Below are 27,104 nucleotides of genomic sequence, written 5' to 3'. Positions count from 1 at the left end.
GATGCTCTGCAGAGCCCTTCCCTGAGGTGCTTTCATTAACTTACCTATTTCCCCAACAGAAGATTGCAACTTCCCCTGTGATGTGAAGAGGAAACTAAGAACAGCTGTAGCAGAGGAAACAGCTGAGGCAAAGTGAAATGGTCTCTTGACAACATCCCTTGGTAACACCTAGACACAGCCCAGAAATCACTTATGAGCCAAATGCTCTTCTGAGGGCTTCTAATAACAAATGAATTAAGCACTTTGGGGAAAAAGAAAAAAAAAATCACCCACCAATAAACAAAATCCCTGCAATGATTACATCACGACAAAGGATGGGATCAAAGTAAAATACCAGTCTCATGCTCCTGAGGTAGGCAGAAATCTCAATGAGATCAATGAATATTTGTTTCCATCAGGGCAGCACAACTGTGTCAAAAACTCCCAAATCAGACCAAAACAAAAAGCTGGGTTCTCTTCCAGAGAGCCATGAGACAGTCTAACTCTCTGGGACATTGTCTGCCCAGTTCTCTGAAACATTGATTCTGTCCATTAATTGAATACTATTATGCTGCTGATCTGAAAAATTCAGTGAGGAAGAGAAGAAAAAGAAAAGATAATGTTTGTGAGAAAGTTCCAGTTCACATATATATTTTATTTCCTCCTGTGGCCCTGGGGGTTTACTTTGTTTAATAAACTGGCTTGACTGGGGCTAAAGGGAGGTCAAGTGAAACTCTGCCACTCTACAGCACCTGATTTGCAGCCTCCTCTGACTTGGTGAAGCCCTCACTTTTTAGTAGCACTGACTGCTACTCAGAGTGAATAAATACAGTGACATTTAGGAGTTTACAGAGACATTTAGGAGTTTTGCTGGAGAAAGGCACCTCTGAAATGAGCAAAGGTGATGGACTCAGCACCTGCTGAGGTGATCACAGCTTTTCTATTCCCCAAGCACAGACACACAGGTGCATCTGGGCCTTTTCCTCCACTGAGTGCTGTAAGTTCAGAAGTGCAGTCTGTGGCCATGACCTCCTAAACTTGGTGATGCTGGATTATCTCAGGTGCTTTGCAGGCCTCTTCCCTGGCCAGTGTGCTACCAGCACAGGTTCACCACTGCAGCCACTCAAAGGCTTGTCCGTGCAATGGAGTCCACGTGAGATCACTGGAGAAATTCTGTATTTCACAAACTTTTATAAGCAGCTTAAAGATCTCAGAGTCTAATACTGTGTTCTGCTCTATTCTGCAGCAGGTCTACTACTCTAATTTATCTTTCTATTTTCCAGTAGAGATAAAACATGATTAAAATAGCTGCAGTTCCTCTTTCCACCTTCCTCTATGCTTACTGGTCTGTAATCTTCTTCTAATGCAGGCTTAACACCTGACATTTTCTCTTTTTCCTTCCTTTTTCTTCCCTGTCTCTCATATAGATGAGCTACATTTTTGAGGTAAGGCAGCAAAATGTCAAAATGTGAAAAAAAGAGCTTTATTTTGTAAAATCTCCATTATTCTCAATCACAGTCCAACTGACAAGGCACTGAACCTTCCTGTGTTATTTGACTTAAAGAAGTGTTCATTAATTGAGAGCATGCTGTGTGTTTTAGCTGAGGCTCCCCACATGAAGGGGCCATGCTGATCATAGGAGGAACAACTGCATCACCAGATGAGCAAACTCTGAAATAATCTTGGACCTTGTAATGGCAGAAGAGGAGATGACTGATGCAATTAGTCACGTGAAGTGACTGGGGCACAGCATGAGGAAATGACAGGATTTCACCAGGTCTGCCAGGGTAAAAAGACTGAACTCCAGAAGCATTTCAGTTTTCTCACTTGCCACCCAAATATCTAAATGACCTTTTTTTGAAGGGGGGGAGGGGAGGCATTCTGAGATTGTGAGTGCCTGTGTCCATGCAAGTATAAAACATTCTAACTCTGGCATGACAGTATCTGGAAGCACTTCAGGGATCCTTATGAAGTGATTTGACCTTGGCTTTTTGTTTTGTCTGCGTTTCTGGAAATTTATGTAGATCGTTCACATTTTGTTACAACTGTTTATATTCTGAAGAGCGACATTCATATCAGAGGATTTGTACTATCTCAGTGAAAGCCCTGGAGGACTCTGTGGTATAAATGTGACTGCCTCTGCACTCTCTCATCTACTACTGTGCCACTTGAGAATGTGGGGAAATCTGGGCAGGGGAGGGCAAAACCTGACGTTGGTTTTATCTGAACTGAAAGGTGCCATGAGCCACAGCCCTAACAAGGAGCTCTGCAAAGTTGCATTTCTTCCATTCTTCACATTTTCCATAAGAAGGTTCGTCTTTAACCATTTCTTTAAAAGAATAATCTTTAGCCATAGGATGTTTCCTTTCTATTTCCATCCATGTAATGGAAGAGCTGTTGCTGTCCTCCCCCCCAGAACAAACAGGGCTGCTGTCAGTGGTCAGGGCGCTCCATTGTCCCTGCTGAGTACACATGGCCAGGGTGATGGTCACTTCTTTTTCCCTCTGGACTCTCTCCCCTGGGCTACCATTAGGTTGAAAAGCAACCCAAGTATTCCAACAGTGCCTGGCACCTAAGGGCAGCTTTGCTCCTGTGGCTTTATTTGTCCATCTGGCCATCCGTATGTAAAGTCAAGTCATCTTTTGTCACTGGTATATACCCACAGATATGCAATACAAATACATCCAAGAGTAACTTCAGAGCTTATTAATCTCTTCTTAATGAAAATGCTCTGACCTGTTTTCTTTCCTGTCAGATATACCTACCTGGTACCAACTAACAAAATCCTCAGGCATTTAGCAGAATAGGAACAGTTCTGTTACCACTCTCTTATTCTATGATACTAACAAAAAAATACAGTCTTTAATTCTGTTTTATTGTTGTTGTTTTGGGGGTTTGTTTTTTTGGAGAGAGTTTTAATATTTATTGCAGTGATAACCTGGTAAAATAATTTTGCATTCAGAAGAAGCAATTAAGAAATTAAAAGTGAAGGCAGAACTAATAGAAAATTGCTGGGTTTTTTAGTCATGCAGCATTTTCCACAGTGTTCAATGATTTTTTATGCTTCAATTATTATGTAGGATGTGTATGTCTTAGTGTGCAACTGCTGTTAAGCATCAGTGATGCTCAGCATCTGGGCATTCTTGTACTTGTGAAAGATGTGAGATCCAAATCAAAGGTATCTTACAATTTTGGAGAACACTGAGGACTATATATTATGATAAACCTGCTCATGGTTTCAGTAGGGAATTTTCTTTGTCCAACCCCACCCTGCCAAGCCCCAAGTGCTTTATAATGTTATGAGGAACAACAGCTGCTCATCCCTGAGGCTGGTTGTGTGTAGCTCTTTAGTTCTGTGCAGAAGGACAAAGCTCTATAGTACAACAGGTGAGACTCCTGGTTTCTATGAAGCCCAAATGGTAACAAGTCCAATATTAACTCAGAGCACAATCCTGCTTCCCTTGAGTGCAGTTCAGTGGAACCTGGGTTACCTCCTGCCTGGCACACAGACCTGTAAACCCTGCAGACTTTAGAGAAGATGAGGATGTGGTACCTCATCTCAGGAAGGAGTGTGCATCGATTCACACCTCAAAATTTGTATCCACTGCAAAAAAATCCTTTCTGTGGCAGAAGTGAAAAGCCATGTCAAGCATTTGTTCAGCCACTACACAAATCGCACCCAGCAGAACTGGAACTTCCGTCATTCTGCTGAAGGTGCTGCTGTGAAAATCTTTTTTCATCTCTTCTTCAACATCTCCTCTGTTTGCTCCAGTCTGTACAAACCTCTCAGAGCCTCCAGAGCTTGTCTGAGCATTCCCTTCTCCCTGCTTAGCTGAAGGTATGTGGTGCACCAGCCCTGGTCTTGCCTGACTGCGACCCAAGGACCAAAACTCAAGTGTGGTGATTTCTTTTGAGTTCACTAAACAGGTTTTGCAGCTGAACTATACTCACAAATGGCTTCCTTCATATCCCAGGGTACTCTTTTAGCTAGAATACTTTAATGTTGTTATAATCAATCCATATATCTTGAATCCTAATAAGTTAAAGACAAACTAAGTTTATCAGATTAAGTCAACATATTCATAGGTATGATAATAAAAAGAGAAATACGTTGACATATAAATAAATCTCTGAGCTATTTTCCATTTTTGTGCTTTCTCAGTGGGCTTAGAAGTACCTGATATTCACTATATTTGTCACTTAACAAACTGCTATCAGGCTTTGAAGAGGAACTAGTAGAAGTGGTTGGAGTGGTTGGTTTGTCTCTTTTAGACTGAGAAATACCCTTTGATTAGAGCTGTGTTGATAATGTTTTACTATTGGAGGGTGCAGGTTTTGCATTGCCTGGCTGCCGCTGGTCTCTGAACCACTCCCGGTGCAGCCTCACTGAACGAGCTGTGAACTGCCCTTGGTGTTAGAACAGCTCAGTGAGGAGGCCAGGGGAGACTGCATGGCAAAATTTAGACAAGCATTGTCTAGATTCCAGGTTACTTCAAGGAAAAAAAAAAAACACAAACAAACAAAAAAACCCAAAACAAAACAAAGGCAAAACAAAACCAGCAGAACTTTTAATTGTTTTCTTTCTAAGTAGGTCTACATGGAATTTTACTGAAGCAGCAAGCCCTGAAACTAGGTAATTGTGCAATCCCTCTGCTTTGGCAAATTTATGCACAGAGGAGAAGCAGTTCAGGGTGTTCTTTGTCCCTGTGTGAGGATACCAAAATCCAGGGTGAGATATAGAAGGTGAAACCTTCATAAAATCAGAGAATCACAGAATATGCTGAATTGGAAGAGACCCACAAGGAAGACTGAGTCCAAATCCTGACCCTGCACAGAAAGCCCATAATTAAGTCCATGGGACGTTCTTAAAATATGTTTTTGTGTTTGGAGTAATTTAGAATTATTTATGCTGGAGAAGACCTTTCAGACCATTGAGCCCATTCATAAACTCTTAGCAAAGTCGCCACTAAACCACAACCCCAAGTGCCACATTTACATGTATATTAACTCCTCCAGTGATGGCGACTCCACTACTTTCATGGGCAGCCTGTTCCAATGCTTGACAACCCTTTCTAAGAGGAATCTTTTCCCTCGTATCCAATCTAAACCTTCCCTGGTGACACTTGAGGTCATTTCCTCTTGTCCTGTCTCTGTCACTTGGGAGAAGAGACCGACCCCCACCAGCTCCTGTCAGGGAGCTGTAGAAAGCCATAAGGTACCTCCTGAGGTTCCTTTTCTCCAGGATAAATGATCCCATAACCCCATGTGTTTTGTTTTTTTTTTTTTGTGTTTTTTTGTTTTGTTTTGTTTTGGGTTTTTTGTGATTTTTAAACATATTTTGCGTGTCTTTTGAATTTTTGCGAGGATGGAGGTGGAAAGCATTCCTGGATCAGCCTGAGTGCAATGGTATGGGGTTCTGGCAGTGCTCACTGAGGGATGGAACTTTCCACATTTTTTACAATTATTTATTTTTGCTTTGATCCACCTGGGAAGACATTTCTGAACGGCTTTGAATCATCAGCCCCACTTTTCCCACACAAGGAGCACCCCATCTCCCTTCCCACCCTGCCTTTGCCAACTGCAGACACTTCAATCCCCGAGCCCGGCCCCAGAGAAGCCCCGGCCCCGCACGGCTGCTCAAGCACCGATGGCTGACGCTGACTGAGTTAATGAGCTGTGCCCGGGGCTGCGGGAACACCGCGGCCCCTTTAAGGGGCTGCCCCACTCGCCGCCTCACCCGCCCGCCCGCCCGCCTCTCTTTCGCTCCCCCGCCCGTGCCCGAGACACTGGGAGTCGAAGCAGGTGCATGCGCAGTGCGCTGGCGGCCGGGCGCGCTTGCGCAGTCACCTGCCGCTGGCCGCCCCCCCCGGTACATCCGGGTCAGCGCACGCCCGCCCGCACGGCCGGTGCCCGCGGTGCTGTGCGGCCGCTCCCCCCCCTCCCCCGCTCCCCCCTCCCCGCGCGCGCTCCCGCCGCCCGCGCGCGCTCCCGGCGCGCTCCCGCCACCCGCGCGCGCCGCTCCGTCGCTGCTCCGGCCGAGCGGGGGAGGCGGCGGCTCCGGCTCCGCTCCCGATCCCGGTCCCGCTCCGGATCCCGGTCCCGCATCGCGGGGCGGCTCGGTGAGTGCCGGGAGGGCGGGAGGGGCCGGGCGGGGCGCTCGCCGCTGCATCCCTCGCGTTCCCTCGGCGCCGGCGGCGCGACCCCCGCCCCGTTCCCGCGGGGCCGCCGCTCCTCGCCCGGCTCCAGCTGTTGCTCTCCCCTCTCCTCAGCGCTTCGCAACTTCTCCCGTCCCGCCGCCGCTTCCCCCCGCACGCCGACAGGGGCCCCGGGGCGCGGGGGAAGCGGCGGCCGCTGCTCCCTCGCCGGGGAACCACGCGGGGCACCGGGGACCGGCCGCCCTGCCCCGGGCTGCCCCGGCGGCTCCTGCCCCCGTGGCCGGCACCGGGTCCGGTTCGTGCCCTGTGCGGGTGCGGGCGGCTCCCCGGGATGCGGGATGGATTGACAGTGCTCACGGATAACGGGAGAGGAGAGGTCCTGGAGGGACATCCGCAGTGCTCCCGAGTGCGGCTGAAAATGCCGCGGGTTAAGCGGAATCCAGGGATTGGGAATACGGTGCCAAATTTGTCATGGGTAGGGTGTATCCTGCAGGTTTGTGTGCAGCGCGGTGATGCTGGGGCTCTGATTCCACGTGGGGTTAAGGTGAATTTGGAGTCTGCAACAAGGGAGTGTTGTTTCTAACCTATTCATTATATAGCCGATAAAATCAAATTTTAATTCCATTATAATTTTCTCCCATGTAATTCAATGATAAGGATGCCTGCAACTTAATTTATTGTTACTTTTTAATCTGGTGTCATATCTCACTTGGTAAAAAATACAAGAAGTTTATCCACAGAAACATTTGAGACCCCGAAGAAAGCAAGAGACTGTGTGTTACGAAGGTTTTTGAAGTTTTTTTTCTCTGTCTGTTCCATAGCATCAGCATCCAGGATCCAAATGTCAGCAACAGTGTGACAGCTGTCATACTGCTGTGATAGTGGAGTATTACTAACATTTAAAATCTGTCATTCTGAGTTTCTGGTAACATAATATGGAAATACAAGTGTATATTAGCATGTATGTTAATCTTCAAACCAGTAAAGCATTTTCTAGGTTGATCTGATAATCTGGGTTCTTCCTTATTACTGTTTGTAATGGTAAAAATTGCAAAGTCTCTTTTGCTCAAATTCTCTCCCCCCTACTGATGTAGAATTTTCTTTCTTTGTGCTCTGCTTGGACTTTAAATACAGCTTTTAGTTAATCAGCATTTTCTGTTGTAGGTTGTATGTTGAGCAGCCTGAGATTACTGTTGTCAAGGTTGGAACATGGGTTCAAACTTAAAAGCTTCCCGCTGACAAATATCTTTGTTCAGCAAGGTGTGTTGTTTTGCAGAATATATCTTTGGTTCTGTGTGGCGAGCTTAACAGCAAAATCCTAAACCACATGAATAAGATACTGCTGTTACATGAAGTTGGATTGTTTCTTGCCTGGCATACAGGGAGTATTCTATTGTTGAAACAGAAGCTTTGAGTAGGAGAGAAGATAGCTTTTTATCCCAGTCAGACTGTCAGATTTGTGATTGCATATATTAGCTGTCTGAGAGCAGGGGCTGTGGAAGAAGTGATCCCAGGATTGTTTTAAAATGTCCCTGTCAAGAAGTGCCACGATTATATGAAAGTAAGGAATGAATTTGATCCCATCTGTTATACAACTTCCATTTGTCATCAGGTGCTCTAGATTTTCTTCCTTGTTTGCAGTTTAGCTGGGGCCACCTGAGGGGACAGATTATAGAAGAGTTTGTCTTCTGAAAGTCCCTGCCTCTTCCTGTGACAGCCTTCCCTGCTCTGGCTGTGGAAACCTGGTGTCAGCCAGTTCTCTTCTTGCATACAAAACTATCCTGTCCCTTTATCTGGGTTTTGTGTGAGTCTTTCTCTTGATAAAGAGAAAAAAGGAATCCATTTTTATTGTGTCTAGCAGTAGTTATATATATTTCCAAAAGAATCGATTGTTAAATTAATTGAATGCAGTATTTAAAGACACTTATGGGGGCACCTTAAGGTATCTGTCACCAGTCCTCTAACAGTGCTTACTAAACACTTGGAATTAATACTGTAAAGAGACAGAAGGGCAGGGAATATTTGTATTGCAAACTGCTGAATTATTGAGTAATTCAGTAACAGAAATTGTCTCTGTCATTTGGAAAAGCATATGTAGGGGCCACTTTGGATTTCTGCAGCTGCCTTGGCATGGCAAACATAAATGCAGATTTTTTTTCCTCTCACTGTGTATCTTGGAGAACACAGACACACAAACAGCCTGCAGTCCCCTTTTTCTTGTTCCTGCCTGCCAGCTGGGGGCATAGATGGAACCAGTGCACGTCTTGATGTAGTGGAGACAGGCAAAATTAAAGCCTGTGTGCAAGGAGTTGGATTTGTTTTTTAAGCAGGTTTGTGTGTGGCTGTTCTAGTTCATTTGGTTGGTGATTTTTAGGAAACGATGGCGCAAGTCAAGGTTGTCACCTTTGCCTGTCCCACCTACAGGCTTGTTCTCTTTAATGATACCAAGAGTTTCTGTCATTGATATAGATGGGTGTAAGTGAGAAAAATTACTCCTGTTCCTTAAGGTAATGTTAACTACCCTGAATACATTACAAATCAGTTTTATGAGACACGTTAATCATAAAAATCTTTGAAAATACATCTTCAAAGCTGAAATATTTTGAGTGTTGTCAAACTGCATCTCATGGATTATCAGCTGTCAAGCAAATGTGCTACAGGCAAGGCATGCAGCTCATGTGAATGTATGTGCTGAATGCACACAAGGCTTGGATGTCAGTGCCAACTCCTGTGCTTGGAGCCAGGATGCAGAGAGTCATCCTGGTGGTCATTTTGGTCCAGCTGAACCCCTGCAGTCTGTCAGCATGGCTTCAGAGGTGATGGGAGTGTGGGGACTGGGGATATGAGGGCAGCTCTGCTTGGGTTGGAAAGAGTTAAGTACTGAAGCATCGGCCCTGCTTGCTAGCTGAGGCACCTGAAATATGTGCATCAGTTAGGCAGGGTAAGAATTATTTCAAATAATTTTCCAGCTGTTAATGTTGGCCACTTGTAGCATTTGATGTCTTTTCTACTCCCATTTGTTTGCATATATCGAGAGCACTTTAAGTAAATGGATGGTCCTCTTGCACACCTCTTAAATTTTCCTCTGTTATTAATCTATGGCTATAGAAACTTTATTAAGGAGTATCAGTATTTTCTTCCTTGTGATCATGGAATATTTAACACCTCTACCCAATGCAGAGAAATCTGCATTTCTCTTCATGTTTACAAAGAAAGGGATTTACTTGATTGCCTTTAATTTCAGGATCTCTTATGAAATCACCTCAGTTTCCCCCTGTCTGTGGTTCAGGAATGTTCTCTCGAGTGCCACAAGTTGACTGCTGCAGCTGGCAGAGTGTTTCCAACTGTCTAAAATTTGCTGAGAGCAATAGGCTCTTACATAGGCACTGTTTTACATTTGCACTTCCAGTGCTTACTGGGGATACGTGTATTGCAGTCATATAAACAGCAGAGCTTAACAGAAACCAATGACAAACAATGAGCAGTTTTAGAATTGACTAGGTAAAGCTGAAAGTATTTTTAGCTGCAGCACTTTCTCCTGTGTTCCCCATCCCCTGTGGTTTTAATTGCATTCTGCTTTTTAGAAATGGCATTTTGTCCTCTCTGTCACGTGAAAGTCTGATGTACAGAGAGTACCTTCACTGTGGAAACAGTGAAACTAGTTACAGGCAAAGCATAATTGAAAGGTGTAAGGAAAATGATGCAGTCTTTGGCCTTTCACTCATGATCATTTGAATTTCAGGATAGTTGTAAGACAGTCATGGTTGTGAGGTAAGGACTGACCCTGTCATTCTCAGTATGTTTATGTGGCTTATGAACTCAGATCTGTTGTTATAACCTTTATTGTCTGGTTATGCTGCCCTCTTCATTTACTGTTGCTCTTGCATATGGTGATATTGATGAAATGTTTAGTAATTGATTTCTGGTTAACTCTCACAATGTTAATGTTGTTCATGTAATTGATTTGTAAAAGTGTTTTTTGTTCCAGACTTATTATCTTTGAATGATTTTTAGGATTGCTTTTTCAGCACCTAGAAAATTAATTTTTATTATTCTAGTACCCATACAAATGTCAATACCTAAAGTGTTGACTAATTTTTGTGTCTTGGGAAAGGCTGTTTTTTACCTTCTTTGCACTAACCTAAAGTTCTGATGCTGCATTTGGGGAATGGTGTCTGACTGACCACACCTGCCTTTTTTTTTCTCTACTACATTAAATCATTGCAGGACTGTAGGAAAAATTGGGGACTAAATATCTCTGAAATGAGGAGACTGTACTTATATACAATCTTCAAGTGTGTAAAACTAGTTTTCTGTAATAATGTTTGTATGGGAGGATATATTTTTATTCTTCTACTCCTGTTCAGTGAAAAGGCTGTATGGTTTGTGGTCTTGATTACGAAGTGTTGGACTGATTCTCTGGCTTATATCTGCAGCACTTGGGATTCCCAGGTGGTCCCTGTGCAAATAGTGTGACTGGGTCTGGGACAGCTTAGCTTGTGAGATTTCAGTGCTTTCAGTTTGGTGTGGCTGTAGCTACAGAAATAGCTTGCCTTGCAAAACAGGCCTTCTGTCTGCCACCCACACCAAAACCTAAAGCTTGGTCCTGTAGGCAGTTAATGCACTTATCTGGGAGGCTGATTCCATCAGCAAATGCTTTACCTGAAATTGGTGTCCACCAGGCAAAAAAAAATCTTATATTGGTAATCACTTTATATATAAGAAAAGTGCAGCAGAACACTGTCCTAGATACATTTTAAAAGCACTTTTTACTTCAGACTACAGGGCTTAAATGTTCCCCGGTAGCAGGAGGCAGTTCTGTGAGCAAATTCTGTTTAACTGGCGTAGTTCAAAAGACTCTTAAATTCAGCCATGAGGCAATTCTGGTTCTCCTTCAGTCCTAGATGATTAAATTAAATGGAGTGTTAGCGTGAGTAACTTTTTCTGGTGTACTACACAAGGTAATAGATGAGTTCCTAGGAGCCCTAGTTGTAAATTAGATGACTGGAAAGCCCCGTTTCTGTGTCTAGTGGCTGTAGCAGTTGAATAACTTCAAAAGTTGGATCTAATTGCATATTCTCCTAGTCAGGTGTGGCAATGGATGATGGCTCCTTCTCCTTTTTATTACAGCAGTCTTGAGGGTAACGTCCTCAGGGAAACAGATTTCTTGCCTTTTTGTGTTGCACAACAAAGGTGTTTGTTTCAGCCTCTGATGTACAAATCAGTTTGACCCTCTATTGAATAATTAAAAAAAAAACACCAAAAACCAGACAGTCTTCTGAATTCTAGCACTGTTATTCTGGGGAAAAAAAGCTATAAGCATTAATAAAAAATGCAGTCATCGCAGAGTTTTTGTTGTTTTGTGGGTGTTTAGGTTTTTTGTTTGTTTTTTGGGGTTTTTTTTGGGGGGGGATGGGTTTGTTGTCGTTTAAACACAACCTTCCTGTTCACTGTCCTTGAAAGTGAAAATTCTTAGGCAAAATGCATTCTGAGCATGAAATGACAGTTAATTTCTTGTTGTATTTGCACCTTTTATGTGCTGAGACATATGGTTACTTGAAACTGTTCCCTTCAAAGGTGGAAATGAAATAAGTAACCACTAGACTCCATGAGGCTTCATTTCAAAGATGAAATTGCTGACCTTTTACATAAATGAAGATCATACAGACAAGAGAGAGCATTGTGTAAGGGTTGCTTATGGAAGCAGTTAATTGATTTGGAGTTTAGATTTCCTGCTTCTGTGTGAGGAGATGTGGATTTGTCAGCTGAACTGGCAATTGAATTGTAATGATGGTTTTGAAGTTTTTTGCTATGGCTACTTTGCTTGTTCTCATGTATAACTGACTAAAGTCATGTTCTCCTAAGCACTAAAATAGTAAATGCTTTTTCTGTTCTTACCTTTGCATCTCAGAGTTCAGAACTAATTAATTCAGAAATAATTTCTTTCAAGGAGTAACAGAATAGCATAATCTAGTTAAAGAACCTTGAAGTTTGGAGGACAATCCTACAAGAACTTTCAACTAGTATAACAAAGCCCAAGTTGTTTTCTTATCTCTTCTGAAGTTTATGGTTTTAGCAGTGTTCAAAATTTTTATGGGGAAATTCACCATTATTCTGTAACTCTGGCTTCTTAATAAATGTGGGGGAGACTTGTGTCCCTGTAGGAAACTCACTGTAGTTGTGACTGGCAGTGTAGTAAATGGCAGTGTAAGACACTATTGATTAAGACCTAATATTTTGAATGTGACATAATATTGATGTTAATATTGTGTCAGGTTTTCAAAGGAATTTCAGTCAAACTACTTCAGTAACTGCCAAAAGTGAAGCTTGGGAACAGATGTTGTAATGGGAGTCTTAAAATTTGACAGCTCTTCAAATAACTCTAGTGTGCCTCTGCTTTAGAGCAGAGTGTTTTTGCAGGGCTGATGCCTCCAGCTTTGCTTTTCTCTCTGTCCCCAGTCCAGAACGGGCCTCAGTTTGACCCCATTACAGTCCTGTGCAGACTCATGCTCTAATAAACATGTATCCAGGCATGGAAGAAGAAATGGGTTTGGATGGAGAGGACAGCTGAGGTGAGGAGAGATGGCAATTAACTAGGAGGAGGAGCAATTTGCTTTGAATTGAAAGCAAGGAAGAAGATTAATTAGGATCTGAGACTGAGTTAGGCCCAGGTTTGATGATAATCTAGCAGAGAGATTGGGTTGTGGGCTCTTTGGCTGTGTGGAAAGTATTGATCAGTACTGAGGGAGTGTGTGGGAATGATGCTGCCTCTCACCCACCATCCTGGGGACATCTAGGAAAATGGGACTTGCAGGACAAAGAAAATGCATAAAAGAGAGCTGATGGGCAGGGAAAGGCAGACAGGAGTAGTAAGGGTAGAAGCTAGGATTTTGTAAAGAAGGCAGAGAGGTCTGTTGGACAAGGAACTTGTGAAGGTAAAAGCAGAGTTAGAAAATCTGCAAGGAAGGGACTACAGTGAAATAAACAGAATTTTGTCCAGTAGTATCCAATGTGTCTTTACCACTTTAGCTTAATATGTATCTCTGAGTGGTAAAAATTGGTGTTGTGAGCAAATGGTTCTGATTCTGGTCGTGAGCTATGTAGTTACAAGGATGAATTGTCTAGGCTCATCTCCTGGTTAAGAATTTATACTATTTGGCTGCAAAGCAGTGCTCAAAAGCAGAAGTTGCAGAAAGCAAGCAGCCTTGAATACATATTTGTAGGGCATTTCTTCCATTAGTACCTTGCTTCATTGCCCCAAGTGTCTGGTGCTAGTTCCACCAACACAGTGTTCAATGGTGTGTCTTCATTGCTTTTGGCTGCACCATGCTCTTGCTAGATTGCTCCAGAGGAGCAGTTAATTTCCTCATGGACAGTGGTGCTGCTTTCTGTAAGTTTATTTATTATCAGAATGGTCTAGTGAGATGAGGAAGTAGTTTGCTTCCTATTTCACAGGAGGAGCGAAGGCACGGAGAAGTTCAGATAGTTTTGCATGGTTAGAGATGACTGTAACCTGACTTTTTTTTGACTGCTTTACATATTGCAGCCACATCCCCATAGAACTTGCTACTTTTCTCTTCCTGTGATTCCCTTTTAATAAAGAATTCTAACATCACACTTATTTCTTGTCTTTGTGGTCTCTTTGGTCATGTAGCTGCCCTAATCGAACTGGAGAACAAGGCACTGCTCTAGATCCTGGTTATTGCCGCGGCAGGACGTGGCCATTCAAAAAGGCAAAGTTGTTTCTAGTTTCTGCTTTTGTAACTGTGTTGCTTGCTGGGAGAAATGAGGAAGTGTTAATTCCGGCATTGGGTGACTCTGGAGAATTTGTACCCTGGTGTTTGTAGCTCCTTGAAGCATTTGGTCTTGATGCATTCCCTCCCTGTGCTGTACTCACACAGCTCTGGGGCCAAACTGGCACATGCTGTGCCAAGACACCTACTTGGTGTTTAAGTGTTGTGGAGAAGTTGGAGTGCTGTTGCAGCTTTATTAACAGAATTGTGGGCAATGAATTCCTTTTTCTGCTTCATGAGGAGGGAAGGAGGGATGAGCTGTTTTTCCTTTTCAGGTGGGAGTCTCTCAGTTGTCCACATTGCTCAGCTTATCTGTTTAATTTGACAGACAGTTCTGTCCTGCTGTCACCGCTGCACTCATAAGTTCTTTGTGTTTTGGAGACCCTTGTGGCTTCTTGAGTTTCTCTGTAGAAATGAAACTATCAACCAAGGTAAGAGGTACAAAGCTGCTGTTTCTTCTGTCAGTAGAAGGAGTGGTAAAAAAAGCTTTTGCTACCCTCTTGGGGTTTTTGATGATTTGTTTGTGTGGGTTTTAGAATTTTTTAATTTGTTTTTATTTTGACTCATGCTCATCACTCAGTTTTTCTTGGAAGCTTCTTTTTCAAAGAGAAATACTATGAATTAAGTACATTCTGGTTAGAAAACTATATAGTTAAAAAAAAAAAAGAAAAAAGAAACAAGTGTTTATTCCTTGGTAAAGAAAAGACCAGTAGCCTCTCCTGGTAGAGTTGTGATGTTTTGCCTTTTCTTATGTTGGCTTATGTTCAGTTAATATTTGGCTGACCAGCTTTTCAGCTTGGAGGACTAGAAATACTTCTGCTGTAGAAAAATGTGGTGGAAACTTGCTCTCTCTTGAATAGTGTGGCATTCATTGGTAGCAAATCTCTCTTCGGAGAAGGGAATGGTCATGGGAGTGCTTTTGATCTCAAGAGTCAGTCTGGGTTTCTTAGAAGCACAGCTGGCTTCTGATGTGATATTGGGAATGTGACAAACATTGGTCTTTAGACCTGAGGTGCTTTCATGTGGAAAAGGACACATAAACAAAGATTTTAAACCATTAGAACCCCAGGTGCTGTTTCTGGCCTTATGTAGGCTTTTTGTGTGTTTAGTTATGTGATCTGTCAGCTCTGCCCACCTTTACCTCTGTGGGTGGATTTATTCACTTTAAGTCTCTCCAGTTCAAGTAAGAATTGTAGTGACACTTTATAAAAGAACATGAACTGCAACATGCTGAAGCACAGCTACGTGTGGGTGAGTCAGGAGAGAGCTGGAGTAGCAGCACTAGAAAGAAAAGGAAGTACAGTCATGATAAAACTTTATTTTAAAAGGGGAAAACACCACCCAACCTAATGAGAAAAAACAAGTCAAAAGCCATCTGTCTCCAGAGGATGGAATTCAATAAAGTGATATAGTTTGTATCTTGGTTACTCTCTGTGTGCACAGTTTTGAGTCTGTATAAATGTGTAACACCACATGTGCACCCATTGCTTTGTGTGTCTGCACACTGCAGGGAGTCAGCTGGATTGTGTCTCCAGACACTGCTCAAGCAGGGCATTTTATATCTAAAGCAAATTGGAGTTGATGTAGAACTCACCTGTACTTTTAGGAAACTAATATTTTAATTGCTGGTCAAAATACTTCAGTGATTTTTAAGCCCCTATTTTGGTGTACAAGTGATGCAGCCTTTGCTCATGTTCCATCTGTTGAGGGCAGGTCCTCCCTGCCGGGGGACAGGCATGCACACACTCCCTCATCAGGGCACTCTGTGTTGCTGACAGTTGTCAGGAAATAAAAAATGCTATGTACAATAAAGTGCAATTTCTCACAATGTGTTGGATTTACAACACTGCCAGAATGGTTCAGTACTGCATAATTTTGTGGTTTTGATGTATATGCCATAGCTTCAGTGAAGGAACAAAAAATCACTCACTAAGTTCCAGTAATTTGTCTTTAGCTTCCACAGTTACATGGCTTTTACTTCCTCAGAGAACATGTCATCTTTGGACTTAGCATTTTAGCATGTTAAAAAAAGAAGTTGAAAGTCAGATGCTTTCTTTAAAGTGAAAAGCACAATTGTTGTGCTTAGAAATGATCTATTTCCTGGTTCCGAATCAGTGTTTGAAAAAAAAAAAGCCCAACCAAAAAAACCAACCAAATGTATTTACTTAGTAAAATGTCCTCTGCAAAAGGATTGGTGTTTTGTTTTTGTCATGTGTTGTAAATGAGCACAAATTTCATTTCCCAGTTCAAAATACTTCTTCATAACTTAATAATGAGAAAGATAAGCTATTTTATGTTGGTACTTCAGGGTATCTCTTTTCAAGGACAGTGCTCTATCTCATGCTACAACTTTTTGAAAGTCCAGAGACAGAAGAAAATTGAAGACAGTGAGTGAAAGCCTTGTTTGATATGTCTGAGCAGTCATCATAGGGCTTTATAAATACCCTAATTCTTTGAACTACTTGTGTTGTGTGTCTTTTTTTCTTGATTTAAAGCTGGTTTATTTAAGGTATTTTTTTTCTCCTTGCCTTAGGCAGTCCCAGAGTATGAATTTCTACACTTCATGTGCTGCCCTTCACTGCAGGAGGGCACCTCATAGTAGTATTTTCTCTCTTATCAGGCAGTAATTGTGTGTAACATCATCTCTGCCTTGCTGCTGTCAGCTGTGCTCTGCCTCAGGAATTGCTGAGGCTGCTCTTGCAGGGCTGGCTCCTAGAGGAACTGTGGAGCCTGTGTCCTGCCTGCAGTGGTGTCACACAAGTCACTCTCTGCAAGGTGGTTTTAGGTCTGCTCAGACAGCTCCACTCTCACTGCTCTGTCCTTCCTTATCCTCTATTTAGCACTTACGTAAAAGGCTCTTCTTGCTTGGACTTCAGGAAATATCTGACATAGATAACATTCTTTGTGTTTTGTTTTGCTCTTACCAGCCATACTTTTCTCTGCTTTATGCTTCCCCTGAATGCTCCTATGCCAGAAAGTTTAGAGTAACAAAAAAGAGCTATTAGTAGAGTTTGAGTAGCACAGTAGGTCTGGTTGTTATTCTCCTGCTTCTTTCATTTAGCATCATTAGTATTTGTAATCATCTCTGCAAAGCTGAGGCTAGAACTGCCTGAAAAGGAAGTTGTTTGAATTTTTCATAGAATCATAGAATGCTGTGAGTTGGAAGGGACCTTAAAGATCACCTAGTGCCCAGCCCGCTTCTCCTGATGGAGAACCTGTTTATCAGCTCTGAATTCAGGGCCAGTCAGGCCAGGAGTCCAGAGAGGTTTTCTTTGAACTGTTTTGGAATTGGGGATGCCTTGTTGAATAGGACATGGCTTCCTTTCTTTTTTTTTTTTCTTTCTTCCTTTATGCTGGTACTCAGGGTTTCTCAGTACGTGTAATTGGGGCAGACTGTAGTAGTCTGGTTTGCATTTCTGACAAATACTTCTTTTGGGTCTGGGTAAAGTTTATAGTGCAGAAGCAGACTTCTCTTCTTTGTGAGACATCATTCTTTTCCAAAGCAGTTCTTCCAGGGGGAAGAAAAAATTACTTTTGCAGTGCAACTGATCTTCAAGGTCAATACTTCAAACATTTCTAATATCATTTGAGAAGAACTAAATTCAGCATCTACTGCCTGAGATTTTACACTGGAAAACATTTATGCATTTCTTGGTTATATGGCAGGAATTCTAAAAATCTGTCTTGGCTTTTGTTGTTTTTCTTGAGCAAGTCTTTTTTTTTTTTTTTTTTTTAGACAGGTGGAGTCAATATCTTTCCTCCTCCAAATTTAGTAGATTGCTTACAAAAAGAAGCCTGTAGGTGAAGTTTGTCTCTGGAACAGGAGCCCTGTCCTCAGCTTGGAAACTTAGTGATAGTTCCTCCTTTGCCTGTAGCACCTGTGACAAGTAGCTGACTCTCTGTACCTTAAGTGGTGGGACTGGTTTAATCTTTAAATAGAAACAGTATGGTCATGGTTTTGAAACATGCTGCATTGTTGTTTTAATAGCTAGCTGCACTTCAAAGAAATTATTTTGAAAAACACTTGTGGAGGTTCAGCCCCAGAACTGTCCCACCTTAATGAGACTTGCACCTCTTGCTGTTGACTTCCATGTATTTTATCTAACCTGTGTTTATAGAAAGCTGCAGCACATATAAAGATTGAAACAGTAATATTGGTACCTTTGACTTACCCAGAACAGAAAAGATGGAAATGTGTTATCTGGTCTATTTGGCTGGTAATAGGGGATCTGTTCTATGTGCTTATCATATTTATAAGAAAATGATTATATTTGCATTTGTCTCATGGACCAGCTTCTGTCTCGCTATGCATATTCTATTACATAATACTTGTAAATATACTATTTATAATACATCAATATAAAATATTTATTTAAACACATGATATTAAATACTCTGGGATATGCAAATAATTTTTTCAGAATTCAGTAGATGGAGTATGTGATAGAAACAGCTGCACCAGCTGATCTGAGATTGTTTTGTTTTGGTTTTGTTTTTGTCGAGTGAGATGCTCTAATCCCAGTTGCTTAGTTGTTCTGGTCATACAGATGTGCAGGGCAGGTGAAAAGGTGCATCTGTTTCAGTGTGATGGAAAGAACTGTAGTTGTCTATTGCATAAACAGAAGCAGTCATCTAAAGCTTGGACTTAGCTAAGTTCAGAGCTCTGCTTGCCCCAGCCTGTGTACTGGTTGGGCCACACAAAACAGGCTGGTGAAACTGGTCCAGACTTCAAACAAACAACTTGTGGGCTTGTAGTAGTTTTAACCAGTGAATTTACCCATGTTTGCCAGTGGTGTTGCTGTTGGTAGAGCACAGGAAGTAAGGCAAGAACTGTTTCATCTCTGGCAGTCCTGGCTTAAAATATTTTATTTAAAGTGCTAGAGAGAGCAAAGGAAATAAATACAGATCTTAATTTTATACTTTTGAACTTGCTGTGTAAAAGATTTTGTCTTTCTAGCTAGTTGAACTGTCTGCTCTCTCCCATGTGAGGGTGGTTGGGTTTGTTTTTTTCAAATTTTATTTTAAATGCAGTAAATGGAGTAATTTGTATTCCAAATGAGGAATTTGTCTGCATTATTCACTCATAAATGTTAACGCCTTTCATTTATCTTGGAAATCCTTTGAGAAAGTTGTCTGGCTGTGAAGAGCACAGGTTTTGCTTTGAGCAGGAAAAAAGGTGTGCAGTTCTCTTGTCTGACACAGCAGAAGATGAGCCAAAGAATTGAGCTGTGGCCTTTGGCAGTTCTGTATCTTCCCCTGAATGCAAGGCTTTTCTGTTAAAGGTTTTGGTTTTTTTTTTTTTCCTTTAACCATGGTTTTTAGCTTTCTAAAAGGAGACTTAAGGATGTGACTCAGCCTTTCAGAAGGAAGGAAACATGAAATGTAGGCTGCTCTCCTGTTCTGAACTTGGAGCAGAGGGCTCTGTATTGTTGCTAAATGAGTGCAGAGCTGCTGTACTGTGCATGGCAGCCGGGGAGAGCACAGCAGTGAGAGTGTTCTGGTTCATGGGAAAGACACTGCATGTAATCACATCTTGTGTGTCACTTCAACTAAAGTAAGCTACCCTCTCATTTAAATCATCTCAGTCCAAAGGAGTATCAAATCCCATTGTTCCTTCCCCATGTTTTTTTGTTATGAGAACAAAATGCTCTGTATCCTTGCTGGTGTCAGAGGAGAGTTTGAGGTGGTGGATTCAGGTGTGCAAACACGAGAAGTGTGGATAAGAGGATGATAATACTGCTGGTTCTCCATTTTTATAGATACTTTAAATCATTTTGTCACTTAAGAGGTCTGAATATGGTTATTGCTGTCATCTGTTGTTCCAAAATAAATTTGTAGTCAATACAAATTTGGAAACCGAAGTTGCTAATATAAATATTAAACTTCTTGGTTTACGGTAGTTTTCTTTGTCTAAAACAGTATGCTAGCTAAGGAACAGATGATGTCTTTCTTTATTCCACTTTTTTAAAATATAATCCATAGTTCCAGGAAAGATACCTTCTTCATGGCATTACTGTAGCACCTTTTGTTTCCCCCTGATTGGAGGTATGGACAATGTACTGCAGTATAGTTCTATAATAACTAAAAAACCAAGAAAAAACTCCAAAATGTCAGCAAAAATCATGACTGGTGACACCTCTGAGCCAGGGAAGAGACTTGCACAGCCACACAAGCAGTTTCTCATGGCAGCTGAGGCCAGTGGTGATTCCCAGTACTTTGGTAGTAGGAACAAAATTTTGGGAGGCAGCTGAGACCTGGCTGATGGCTGACCCAGGACTTCTGCAGTACATTCTTGCTCTTGGTCTGTTGTGCTCCAGCTGGAGCTACAGGGTAGGTGAAAAAGAGGGGACCTTCAGGGAATTGAGATGGAAGGAGAAAAGGTGGCAGAAGATGGAGTTTGTTAAAGCTGCAACCTTGTGGGCTCAGTGTTGGATTAATTATCTGTTCAGGTGCCATTTAAAAAAGTACAGTCATCCAGGGCTTTAGGAATAAAGAAATTCCTTGGAGTTTCTGTAGATCAACCTTGTTCTGATAAAGGTTGAAGAGTCCAAATGAACCAAACAAAACCCTACCATACCATCACTGCCTTTTTCTGCTTGTTTGCAGAGATTGTGTCTGCATGGATTTCAGTCAATGGTTGACCTAGTTTCTTGGCTAGCAAACTAACATCTATGTCTGATTTTTGTAAAAGCTGGTTATAGACCAGGCTAATGTGTAAGGTGGTTGGAGATCTTAGCATGTAAATGTAGTTTACTCAACTGAGTACCTTAGACCTGGATTTTAAGGAAATTGAAAGGCAGTGTGGTAAAGGTATATTAAATAAATGATACAGCACTGCGTGACAGAATCAGGAACTTTTCTTCACAACACTGGAAGTTGGCACCCAGTTATCAGGCAATATCTGTAAAATAAATCTGGCTGGTGTTCCCCCTCCTCTCATACAGTACCTAACTGGGCTGTGGCACTTGCTGTCACTGTTGGTTGGAGAGGCTGAAGATGTTCATATCAAATGTGCAGGGCTAACTTGTAGTTCAGTCTTTGCATTGCCTCTGAAGTGGTCCCAGGGATATTTCCCTAAATCCCTGCTCTTGGACTAGGTAAGTACTTTGTGTGAATCATTTTGACTGTTTGTACATTGCAAAAACACCCATTTGCATTTATTACATGTGAGTGTAATGGGTGATAGTCTGTGCTCAGTGTCAAGGTCCTTTAACATTTAAAGAGAAAATTCAGGGCTTTTCTTTGTCTTAGGATTTTAGCAAGTATTGACACAAAGAAAGGATATTCCATGAAAAAAAATCTCGTTACAATGAGGATATTCAGATTTAAGCAATGCTTGAGTTTGTAATTTTTGTAAAAATAGGAAGATATCTGTACTTATTCTTGTATCAGTGCTGAAAATTAATGTATTTAAAGCCGTGGTAGTGCTGTTGTGATACTGATTGTGAGATGTTTTTGACACCAAAGAATAGAGAGTGAAGGAAGGTGATCACCTTTTGCTCTTAAAGGCTACTAGATCAAACTCCTGTACCTTGAGAGCCCTTTCTGAAGTAGCCCTAAGTGAGGATCTCATATGATTCCTGTGGAAGTCTTCATTACAGAAGATGCTGAATGGTTATTCATGTATCACTTTTCAGGGTGGAAGGTGATTTTCTAAAGCTGCTGATGTGGGACTCTAATCAAACCCCTCATCACCTACATACTGGCATCAGTCAACTTGTTTGCATTTCTGCTCTGCAAATCCAAATTTTGTGACTGGGTTAAGCTTCAGTTGGAGGATTTTTGGTTTTTTTTGCTACTGTGTACAGCAGGAGGAGCAGGTTAACCTGCTGAATGGAAAAGAAACAAGTTCTCCCTCTTTTGTTTGTGTGATGCTAACAGTGCTAAAAGTGGAGGGAGAGAAGGGCAGGAAGAAAACACTTGCTGATTAACAGCTACTGTAATTCTCAAGCAGAGCTGCACTTACCCTGTTAGTATTGTTTAGTATGGGATTGTACAATTCTGTATAAAGGTAGTGCTGTATTTATTTTGTGGTTACTTTTTTGTGCCAGTAGTGTTTTCTTTCTTTTGTGAGAATACTATAAAAACTGAATTGTTGATAGTGATCTGCACAAAACAGAACTTGGTGGGTATTGCTGCATGAAAGTGGGATTTTTCTGCTACCAGATGTAGTTCAGGGTTTTTAGTTGTAGTGATTCCTGTTAGTAGTTAAAATATTGTGTAAACTGACTTTTTGTAGCTGTTTTGTTGGTTTTGCTTTTTTCCTGACATTAATAGCCTACGTGTAGTTCAACATGCTACATGAAAAAAATGAAAAGGAAATGTGTAGCAAAAACCTAAATAAAACAGCACAACCAACTTCCCACTACACCACAGCTTCCTACCCATCCCCAGCCCCCAGGCTCCACCTTAGGGCTGCTGTGGGTTTGATTTCCCAGCCCAGTGCTGGCTGAGGGAGCCCTGCAGTTCCTGTGTGGGTTTGCAAAGGTGTTTTGTGCTTTTCCCCCAGCCTTCTCCAGCTGCCAGGCTGAGTCAGTGACAAGGCTGTCTCTGTACCCCATCTCATCTCCTGGGGTGCTCTCCTTGTGGTATTGCACTGTGGGAGGCGTCAGGGGTGCTGTGGTCAGCAGTGAGCAGCTCTGGGCAGTGAGAGCAGGCCAGTGCTGGAGTGAGAGATGCCTCTGCCAGAGCCAGTCCCATGGGGACATTCCTGGGACCATCCTGGCTGACCAGGAAGCAGCCCAGTAGATCTCACTGGGCACTGGAAGATCTGCTGGGTTCCCAATGGATGGGCAGGGCAGCACAGTGTCTGAGTGTGTTGCTGCCCAGAGCAGCGTGAGGTTCAGCAATGACAAGTGCAAGGTCTGGAACCTGGGTCCAGGCAAGCCCTGGTATCGCTGCAGGCTGGGGGATGGAGGGTTCAGAGCAGCCCTGAGGGAAAGACTTGGGGGTGTTGGTGGATGAGAAGCTCAGCATGAGCCATCAATGTGCATCTGCATCCCAGAGCCAGAGTGTCCTGGGCTGCATCCCCAGCAGCAGGGCCAGCGGGTCAGGGGAGGTGGTTCTGTCCCTCTGCTCTGCTCTCATGGGACCTCATGTGGAATACTGTGTCCTGCTCAGGAGCAATCAGCACAGCAAAGACATGGACCTGTTGGAGTGAGTCCAGAAGAGGCCCATAAAAACAGAGGGATGAAGCCCTTTTTCTCTAAAGGCAGGTGGAGAGAGTTGGGGTCGATCAGCCTGGAGAAGAGGAGACCTTGGGGAGACCTTAGAGCACCTTCCAGCACCCAGAGAGAACTTGTGAGATGTTCTCACAGATGGGGCCAGGCTTTCATCATGGGCCTGTAGCACTAGCACAAGACCAGTGGTTTTAAACTAAAAGAGATTTAGACTAAGGGAGAAATGTTTTGCAATGAGAATAATGAAACACCAGCAGAGGTTGCCCAGGGAGGCAGTAAACCCCCATCCCTGGTAGCATTTAGGGCCAGGTCCGAGCAAGTCTGATTTAGTTGAAGATGTCCCTGCCCATGGCAGGGTGTTGGACTAGATGATCTTTAAAAGTGTTTGAATCCAAGCCATTCTGATTCTGTGCTTCTTGGCAGGAAGTGATGCATTGGGAAAATCTGTTTTGAGATGTTTCTCTGATCTGGTGATGTGTGTTGATTTTGCCTTATGCATTTATGGTCTGAGTTCTGTTTTTGTGCTGTTGAGTAGTTCAGAATCAGAAAAACAAGTTAAAGCAAGTTAATTTTTGGACTTGCGAATGTTTTGATCTGTTGTGTAGCTTTTGCCCTCCTTTATTATTAGGAAAGAAGCAGTAGTTGCAATAACATATAGTTTAATCTTCTCAACTGAGAGAATTGAAATGAACTTTTCTCCAGCTAAAAATGATGAACAGTTTGGCCTAATCTGAAGTCCATCAGAGGCAGTCAATGACATGTTGTCAAGGAAAGCTAGAGTTTAACTCATGCTCATTATGCTTTATATATTCTCTGTGCTGCCAGGGAAAGTAGCTTGGGAAGCTGCAGGCATATGTACTGCTGGCAGTTGTGGAATATCCTAAAGATCCAAGATTTTGTTGATTTACATTTCATGTTAAACATAAGTCCTACCAAGAAGTTAAGCAGGACATCCTTCCAGGATCAGATTTCCTTCAAATCAATGCTGTGCTTCTGATCCTTTCAGAAATCTGTTCCAAATGTGACATGTCTCTGCACGGTAGCCATTATTTGAGACCTTGGTTTACTAACCTGTTGTCTCAAAGCAAATTTGTGTTAACTATTGGTCTCACAGATAGTGCTGACAGACTGTTTAAATAAATAAATAAATAAATAAATAAATAGTGCTGACTGTTTAAATAAAATTGGGAATCACAGTCATTGCAGTTGTGTCATATTCTCAAAGAAACACAAACTCTAAATTGTATCTTAGTATAAAAGTGATCTAAATTGTGCCTGTAACTGAAACAATAATTTGGCAGTATTTGTAAGTGACTTTTTTTCAACTTACAAGGATTTTGATTGCTGAGTAGCAGCTCTTTGTGTATAAAGATGAGCAGAAAATGATGGCTGGCCCAACTGCACTGCAGCACATTTTGCTGGCTACTGTTTAAGTAACTGACACGGTCCTGTAAAAGGTGTCTGGGGAAAGGAAAAATAATTACACATACCAGCAAATTCTTTTTGCAGTTATTTGTGTTGTACAAGGAAAAAATACTTTTTTTTCTTCTTTTTTTTATCTCAGTATTCATTAAGCACAACTTGGTTAGACCTGACTTTAGACATCTACATATAAAACTCTCTCATGAGAATGGACTGTATTTTTCTTCCCATGATACAGCTTGAAGTGAGGTTAAGTATGAGGTCTAGCCTCAGCTGTATGGAAGATAGGTTAGAAAATAGATAGATTAGATAGGTATGAAGGCTAGAAAAAAGAGAAGGAAATCAAGCTAAAACTCAGCTGATAATAAATCTCTGGTGTGTAAACTCAGAAGATAAGACAGTCTCACTGTGTAAGTGTTCATGGTGGCAGAGCTGAGTTTTATGGGGAATTTCTGAGTACCTGACAGTCTCTGTGGTGTTGCAGTCTTTAAAGAGTAAAGCCCATGGGAAAGAAACCTTGATTTATTCTGAGGAGTTGGGAGGGATTGTGTTGAATAAACATGAAAAGTAAAACTGAAATCTGTTTGAGTATGTGACTGTAACATGTTGACTGACTGTCATGATTTTTGTGTCAAGGGCTGTGTGTGCTTGGGGTTGGAGTTAGGCTGAGGCATTGGTGTGAATGGCAATGCCTTTGGAATTAAAGGTGTTTGAAAATTGCAGTTTTAACTGTAATCTGTAAACAAGAAAGTTGAGATTCTTTTTGATGGTTAGATGGTGGAAAGGTGTAAGTGTACACAGATATCAAATCCTGCAAGTACTTGACACTTGCAGGATTTAATATCTGTATTAACTCCTCTGTTTTATCACAGACATTGATGGAGTTTTGACTTTGGTGGAAAGACAGGCTCCTACGTAACCCATAACTACAGCTGCTTTCTTGGAACTAGTTACATCATTTACAGCATGGCTTTAACTGTGTTCCTGGCATGACAGCCTTCCCCCTCCTGATTTTTATATATATTTTAAAATTTCCTGCTTGCTCAGAGCTAACCTTTCTGTGCAGTACAGTAACAAAAGATGTGTCTTCCTGTCTCCCCTGGGAGATAATGGGGGCTGGTGATAAAGTGGTTAATATTACCTCCTACCCCTACCTCTGTCCAGTTCCTCCTCCTCAGCTTAAATAAATTTGCAGTAGTTTTGTTCAGAGTTTATAGTTCATTATGTTCATTTTCAATTTCAGTGGTTTTAAGTCTCAAAACCTTCTATCTCAAGGCTTTTCCTCTGACAGTATCAAGCTTGTAAAGAAGTAGCAATAATTCTTACTAATCCAGTCTCAATAAATGGTTGTCAGTGACAAGTTACTTGTGAGGACCTGAATGGGTTATGTCTGTAACTGTCCTCAGAAATTCTGGCATCTTTCCTGCTTTTAGATGTTTTTCAAAGAAAGCAAAAGCTGGTAATTCAGGCCAGTTAACCTCATTTTTGTTGGGAGGAGAAGTGAGCATTTTCAGGTCTGATGACAGAACAGATCTTTAAGGTAGGAGCACTTACTGTCTTGCAGATACCTTTTATAGGATATCCTCCCATCAAAGTTGTGAAGGCAAATGCTTTAAATAAAAACTTGGAGATAAATTTAATCCTGTGATCTTTGTCACAAGCAATCTTCACTGTCAGACTGATTCAGGAGTAACATGAGATTGATTGCCCTGATGCCTGCCTTTGAATTCTGTACAGTTGTGCCAGTTTAAAATTAGTTTTGTAGGTACTTTAGAATATAATGGGAGACTCCCTTCGCCTTCAAGGAGGTATTGAATTCACGCTTTTTTTTTTGCCTGTTCATATATGTACCACAAAATTGCCTTAACAGTTTGAATGCTATCTCTTCAATGAAAGCATCCAGGAATGGCATTCCTTGATTTTTATCTCTTTTCTACCATGGAAAAGAACAAACTGCCAAGACTTCTTTGCCAATTAAAAATACTCTTCTGCATTTCTTTGTAATTATAGCTACCTAGAGACAGTGTAAATTAAAGAATCTTCAACAGTACAAGTACATTAATCTAGACTGACTGAACAGATACTGGGACTTGCTTAACTTCCCCTTTTAGTCAAGTTACAGAGGTAAGCTGAAAGCCTGCCTGTTCTTAACTGTGATACAGTACAGCTGTAAAAATTAATGTTTGGAGTAGTTCTGAGTTAAGAGATTTATAAGAACAAGGCTGGTAGCTGCAGATACTTCTTCATTTTCCCCTCAGGTAAGTGCAAAGTTTATTCATATTTGAATAATTTGCCCAGGGGCTTACTTCCATATACAGAGATTTCTCCCAGACTTGTATTATTTGGCCTGGTCTCTTCTCCTCAAATAGTTGTAGGACATTTTTTTGTCTTTCTTAACTAAGCTGAGGATCTGGAGTTGCTTGCTTTTTAATAGTGTCTATTTTAGCCTCTGAGTATCAATTCTATAAATAGGGAAAATTAGACTTGGTTAGAATTTTTGAAAGCGGAAGCAAAGTCTTAATAAGGGTCAGTCATTTCAGAAGTGCTCATTTTCTATTAAAATATCCAGCTAGGCA

General features: G+C 41.8%; 1 protein-coding gene across 6 annotated transcripts in view; it reads left to right on the top strand.

Annotated features, from left to right (window-relative positions):
• Positions 1-27,104, top strand: part of CYRIB (CYFIP related Rac1 interactor B) — a 97,140-nt gene that overhangs the window by 14,870 nt on the left and 55,166 nt on the right. For 4 of the 6 annotated variants that reach the window (XM_063174215.1, XM_063174170.1, XM_063174179.1 and 1 more), the window contains exon 1: positions 5,992-6,098. The exons of the other annotated variants lie outside the window; for them this stretch is intronic. The gene's annotated coding sequence lies outside the window, so the exon portion shown is untranslated. Of the gene's footprint in view, positions 1-5,991; positions 6,099-27,104 lie in introns of those variants that run through there. 6 annotated transcript variants of the gene reach the window in all.

This window comes from Melospiza melodia, chromosome 1 (assembly GCF_035770615.1).
Source record: "Melospiza melodia melodia isolate bMelMel2 chromosome 1, bMelMel2.pri, whole genome shotgun sequence".
Lineage (NCBI taxonomy): Eukaryota > Metazoa > Chordata > Aves > Passeriformes > Passerellidae > Melospiza > Melospiza melodia.
Note: the sequence above shows the minus strand (reverse complement) of the source record. Positions and strands in the feature narration are given on the sequence as shown.